Here is a 7061-nt window from a genome sequence, read left to right as displayed (position 1 = left end):
TTGATTAGATTAATGTCCCACTTGTTCCGCCAATGAACTCCAAGTGGCACACATGGTTCTCTCTCCCCGCAGTTAATCCCCACAACAACCCTGTGAGGTAGGTTAGGCTGAGATATGCAATGACTGGCCCAAGGTCACCCAGGGAGCTTCATGGCTGAGTGGGGATTTGAACCCTGGTCTCTCAGGTCATAGGCCAACACTCTAACCACTAAACCACCACTGGCTCTCAAACAGAGAGAAACAGAAACAGAGAACTCAAAATCATCCTCAGATACCCTTTTCTTGGTCCACCTGCCACATGTTCTGGAAATAGGGACCTTTTGGTTTTGGCTCTGAACTTATGACATTTATTTGTTATTTATCTATTTAGTAGATTTCTAAACCATCTTCGCCAGCTGGTTGCCAGGTTTAATGGCGATTTGTGGCAACAATTGCACCAGTCATTTCTCTCTGTGTGTTCTGCTTTTAGAGCCTGGAATATGTTCTAATAATGTTAATACTACCCAGAGAAGATACTAAGTTCCAAAAGCAGACCCACCAAGTATCCTTATTTTCCAAGGACATCAGTGATTTAGAGAAGCTGTCCCAGTTTCTGATTTGATCCTGGTTTTCCTTAGGACGTCTCTATTTTCATTGGAGAAATGTTGGAGAGTATGGGGTGATCTGACCTCCCAAACCGTCTGAAGGCAATCCTGTATTGAGAAGCTTTTTTAAATGTTTAATTATGTTTTTTATATATATGTTATAAGCTGCCCAGAGTGGCTGGGACAACTCAGTAAGATGTGTGGCGTATAAACAGTAAAATGATCATTATGGAATAAGATGTCCCTATTTACATTGGAGATTATGCAAAAGGGGAGAGGGGGCTGCTTTGTGCAAGTTCAACTACCTCCCCATCCTGGTGCCCTCCAGACATTTTGGACTACAATTCCCATCAACCCCAGCCAGCAAGGCCAGTTTGGACGACAGTTCCTTCAGCTCCAGCTTCCAACTGCAGAGGCAGAGCATAACCATCATGGCTAGTAGCCACTGCTAGCCTCATCCTCCATGAATTTGCACAATCCTATTTTAAAGCCATCCAAGTTAATGGCCATCCCTGCCTCTTGTGGGAGTGAGTTCCATAGCTGAACTATGCACTGTGTGAAGAAGAATTTTCTTTTGCCTGTCCTGAATCTTCGGACACTTGGCTTCATGGGATGTCACTGAGTTCTCATGCTATGCAGAAACTTCCATCATGTCATTTCTTATGTGCCTTTTCTATAAATTTAAAAGCCCCAAATGCTATAACCTTTGCTCATTTTGTTCATTTTGGGGACCCTTTCCTGAACCTTTTCCAACTCTGCAATATCCTTTTTAAGGTGAGGCAACTAGAACCATACACTGTATGCCAAGTGCGGTTGCAGCATCGATTTGTATAATGTTGCTGTTGTTTTGTTGGCATCCGTCTATCTCAGGAGACAGTGGAGGAGTACACCTTTGTGGGTGAAGTCAAATCACTGGAGAGTGGGAATACTTTAGAGAATATTTAAAAAGAAATGATATTACAGTCCATCTACAAATACAGCCATACCTCGGGTTACAGACGCTTCGGGTTGTGCGATTTTGGGTTGCGCACCGTGCCGAACCTGGAAGTACCGGAACTACAGGTAGTTACTTCTGTGCAGATCATGACCCACGCATGCGCACATGTGGTGCTGCAGGGTGCGAACGCTGTGGGTTGCTAACATGCTTCCCGCACGGATCACGTTCACAACCTGAGCGTCCAATGTAGGGGTAATTATTTGAACAACAGTTAACTAAAACAAAGGATGTGATAGACTTAAAATAGGGAGGAGAAATTAATGAAGATGCAGCGAATTAAGGTTTTGTTAAAATACCACTGAAGGTTAGGTTGGGAGGTCTGTATAGAAATGGTGTAAGATGAAATGTGCACATTGTACAATGAAAACTGGAAAATGCATTTAAAAAAACAAAACAAATCGTTGGAGAATTACAGTGCCTACTGCCGCTGTAGACATAGATACAATAGAGACATGATTTGCAGCTGTAATGACATTATGTTATGGGTGGTTTTATTTGCAATTCTTTCCCCAATGATCCCTAGCATAGACTTTGCCTTTTTTCACAGCCACCTTGCTGGTATGGAGCTGCCAGACGGCACTTTGAGCACCTCTGTCCTGGAATGCACCCCTAGAATGCACTTCGCCCCTCCCTCCCACCCACCCAGCACCTGAGGCCACGGTCTCGCAGTGGAATCGTCTCTCCTTGGACTCCCCTTCCTTGGAGGTTTATAAGCAGAGGCTGGATGGCCATCTGTGATGGATGCTTTTTCTGAAATCCCTGCATTGCAGGTAGTTGTACTAGATGACCCTCGGGGGTCGCTTGAAACTCTACAATTCTATGATTCTTCGTAATGGAAGGGTTGGCCTTGGGCACCTGCAAGACAAGGAGGAGCTCCTGCTGCAGGTGTGTGTTCTTCCAGCCAAGGCCAGTCAGCTTCAAATGCATGTGGGATGGGGAGACACACATCTGTTGGGAGGCTCCACTTAATTCGCTCAGCAAACCCCATTTAAAAGCAAGTAATAAAAGCCCAGGTGCAGGCAGAGCTGGAAGGATCCAGAGAGGTTACAGGCATAGGGGGAACGGAATGAACGAGGACATCATTAACCATCTCCGGAATATTTACTGAGTTTTTCGGAGGAGTTCAGTAGAGATGCACACAGCCCATTTATACAAGGCTGGCTTCAAGCGGAATCTTTCTTTTGAAGAGTGAGAAAGCATGATCCGACAGAGCCTTGCCTGCAATTCAGCATGCGCCAGCTTGCTCGTAACTTGGACGTTCGTTTGACACGCTATGATCTCTCTTTCCCAAAATGTAAGGACTGCCTTGTGGGATCAGACCAAGGTCCAAGAAGTTTGCCGTTGTGTTTTCACCAGTGTGTTGTTGTTTAGTCATTTAGTCATGTCCGACTCTTCATGACCCCATGGACCAGAGCACGGCATGCACTCCTGTCTTCCACTGCCTTCTGCAGTTTGGTCAAACTCATGCTGGTAGCTTCGAAAACACTGTCCAACCATCTCGTCCTCTGTTGTCCCCTTCTCCTTGTGCCCTCCATCTTTCCCAACATCAGGGTCTTTTCCAGGGAGTCTTCTCTTCTTATGAGGTGGTCAAAGTATTGGAGCCTCAGCTTCAGGATCTGTCCTTCCAGTGAGCACTCAGGGCTGATTTCCTTAAGAATGGATAGGTTTGATCTTCTTGCAGTCCATGGGTCTCTCAAGTGTCTCCTCCAGCACCATAATTCAAAAGCATCAATTCTTCGGCGATCAGCCTTCTTTATGGTCCAGCTCTCACTTGCATACATCACTACTGGGAAAACCATAGCTTTAACTATACGGACCTTTGTTGGCAAGGTGATGTCTCTGCTTTTTAAGTGTAGCGTATTGGTTAATACGTTGGACACAGACAAGAAAGGCCTAGCAAGCTGCCTTACACAAGGGAAAGTCATAGCTCAGTGGTAGAGCATCCGTCTTGCATGCAGAAGGTCCCAGGTTCAATCATCGACATCCCCAGGTAAGGCTGGGAATGTCCCCTGCCTGAAACATCGTAGAGCCACTGCCAGTCAGTGTAGACATTATTGAGCTAGATCAGCGAATGGCAGTTTCCTTTGAAAACCAATCACTGGCCAAGCCAAGACCTTCATAATAACTCTGTTGTTATGTCGCTCACTGCTGAGTTACACCATATACTGCCTGCCACTCTGTTAGATAATGAGGAAAGTTCCTTCTGTAGCCACTTGGAAAGAATCCAACTAAGGATTGAAATTTCAAAAAGAAAGGAAGAAGAAGAAAAAATCCAAGAACTGCTTTGTTCCCTCTCCACCCCCCATGCTGACAACTTAATAGAGCAAGATGAAACAGCAACAACAACCTTGTTTCATCTCTTCGGATTTTAACGAACGTGCTGCAAAATCTTGACCTTGAATCTTCCAACATGTTTGGAAGAATCAACAGGGCTGACTGCTTCCAAAAAAGCTGAATGCAACCAAATTGCATTTCAAAAGAAAACTTCTTCTGCTCTCATTATACTCCCCCCGCCTCTCTACCCCTCTTCTGTGGGAGCGTGGGGCTTTTGTAAAGCTAGGTTTCCATAGGGACTAGTAGTCATTCTTTCCCCCCAGTAAAAGCTTCCAAGTGAATGGAGACTTCCCAGGAATATCACAAAACCAGGTCCCCGTGATGGCCTTTCAGTACAGCTCTTACCTCTGATGCGATAATTTTACCTATCAGATAACCTAATCTCCTCCCCTGATCCTCGGCCAGGAAATGAAAGGAAAAGTGGGTAGGAGGGAGATGGAGACGGAGAGAGAGAAAGAGATTTGACTCCACAAGCGGCAGGTTCTACTGTGTTGACAGGAGGAACTTGGCAATGATTTGGTCATAGTTCTCTGAAAATGACCTTTGATGATCGCCAGCTAGATCACCTTGAAATAATCAGATATGATCATTAGAATAGCCTGCTGGATCAGGCCAATGGCCCATCTTGTTCAGCACCCTGTTGTCACACTGTCCACCCAGGTCCCCTAATGGGAAGCCCGCAAGCAGGACCTGAGCACAACAGCCCTCTCTCCTCCTGTGGTTTCCAGCTGGGGGAGGCAGAGGGAGGAGGCTGGGGGAGGCAGAGCATAGCCATTGTGGCTTGTAGCTATCAATAGTCTCCTCCTTTGGGAATTTGTCCAACCCACTTTTGAAGCCAATCAAGTTGACCCAGGAGATGCCAGGGCCAAGACACAGCCTATCCCAGCCTCCAACTTCTTGGGCTCCTTCCACAACACTTCCTGACCCAAATAGCCCCTCCAAATGTTTCCATGAGATTCATGGCAGCTAGAAAGGCAGACTCCACCCAAAGCTCTTTTCTGAGCAGAGGGAACTGAAAGGTCTCTGGCAGTGGTGGGCGGTGCCAGAGGTGGGTGGAGCAACAGTTTTAATTTTAATAAAAATAAATATAAATCTAAATTTTATTTATACTCCGCCGTCCCCGGCCATAGCTGGGCTCAGGACGGCTAACACCAGTAAAATTACAGTAAAAACATAATAGGAGGGGGAAAACCAATTTAAAATACAGGTTAAAATGCAATTTAAAATGCAGCCTCATTTTAAAAGTAGCCCATAGATCAAAACCACAAGGGGAGGGAAACATAAGGGTCAGACTGAGTCCAGACCAAAGGCTAGGCGGAACAGGTCTGTCTTGCAGGCCCTGCGGAAAGATGTCAACTCCCGCAGGGCCCTAGTCTCTTGTGACAGAGCATTCCACCAAGTCGGGGCCAGTACTGAAAAGGCCCTGGCCGTAGCTGAAACCAATCTAACCACTTTGCAACTTGGGACCTCCAAAATGTTGTCATTTGTGGACCTTAAGGACCTCCACGGGGCATACCAGCAGAGGCAGTCCCATAGGTATGTGGGTACTAAGCCGCATAGTGCTTTAAAGGTCAAAACCAGCACTTTAAACCTGACCCTGTACTCCACTGGGAGCCAGTGCAGTTGGTAAAGCAATGGATACCTTTGCATGTTAGGCATGTTGCCATGTGCTCAGAATACCCCTCCGTGTCCTCCATCCAAGAAGCACAATCAGAGTTCAAGGATTCATTGTAACCAGGCAAAAATGCTCAGGGAGGGTAAGAAGCAAGGCTGGTGAGGGGTGTGGCCTGGCAAGGAAGGGTGTGGCTAAAGAGGAGGTGTGGCCTGGTGAGAGTTCTGAGGCCACATTTGCCTCCTCTTCCCCGAGGTTCCCCATCATTGCACTCAAATCTCCAAAGTATTACCTGCCATGTTTGACTCGCCCTGAGAATATTGGCCTAACCTTTCCTTCTCTTTTTTTAAATTTTCAAATAAAAATTTCCAGGACAGTTTACAGGAAAACCAAAGTCATACTGAGCTCGTCAATGAATCTTCAGAAGCTGGTAAATCCTGTGAGGACAAGCAAGTTTCACTGCCACAGGTGTGACCTCATGCTGCACGCTGAGTCCATTTGTTTGTTTGTTTCCTTGCTTGGTAGAAGATTGGCATCCCACACATTCTGTTCCATGAAAGGAACTGTTTAAGGCGACCAGTTCTGATTTCTGTGCAGCAATGCTACGATTCCTCTATTAGTTGCCCTCTGGGGATGGTACTAATATTGACCTACTTTGCAGAGTTGTCATAAGAATATTTATTTATTTAACTTACAGTATGTATTGCATTTATATCCCACTTTTTTCTACAGGGAGATCAAGGTGGCGTATATTGTTCTCACCCTCATCATTTAGATTCCAGCAGCAGCCCTGCAAGGTAGGTTAGGCTGAGAGAGAGTGACTGGCCCAAGGTCACCTATGGAGCTTCATGGCTGAGCAAGGATTTGAACCCTTGTCCCCCAGATCCTGTGGGGATGCGGGTGGAGCTGTGGGATAAACCACAGAGCCTAGGACTTGTCGATCAGAAGGTTGGCGGTTCAAATCCCCGCAATGAAGTGAGCTCCCGTTGCTCGGTCCCTGCTCCTGCCAACCTAGCAGTTCGAAAGCACATCAAAGTGCAAGTAGATAAATAGGTACCGCTCCGGTGGGAAGGTAAACGGCGCTTCCGTGTGCTGCTCTGGTTCGCCAGAAGCGGCTTAGTCATGCTGGCCACATGACCCAAAGCCGTACGCTGGCTCTCTCGGCCAATAAAGCAAGATGTGCGCTGCAACCCCAGAGTCGGTCACGACTGGACTTAATGGTCAGGGGTCCCTTTACTTTTACCTTTACCCCCAGATCCTAGTCCAACACTCCAACCAATACACTACACTGACACTTGCAGAATTACAGAAAGTATGTATTGTTGTTTTTCATGCTCCTTCTGGGGTAGTTTGCCCACCTTTGGTTCCCACCCTGCACTCAGCTCTCACCTGTGGCTCTTAGAAGCTGTCAGCATGTGACAGAGGCCACACCCTGGGAAATGGCTTTGATTGGCTGGCTAGGAGTTAGGGACTTCCCCTGCCAGCAAAGACATGCTCTGGTGGAGAAGTCCGATAGTGGGTCCAGCAGGCAAGA

Source organism: Podarcis gaigeae (genome assembly GCF_964106915.1).
Source record: "Podarcis gaigeae genome assembly, chromosome: 14".
Lineage (NCBI taxonomy): Eukaryota > Metazoa > Chordata > Lepidosauria > Squamata > Lacertidae > Podarcis > Podarcis gaigeae.
This window is presented reverse-complemented; position numbering follows the sequence as displayed.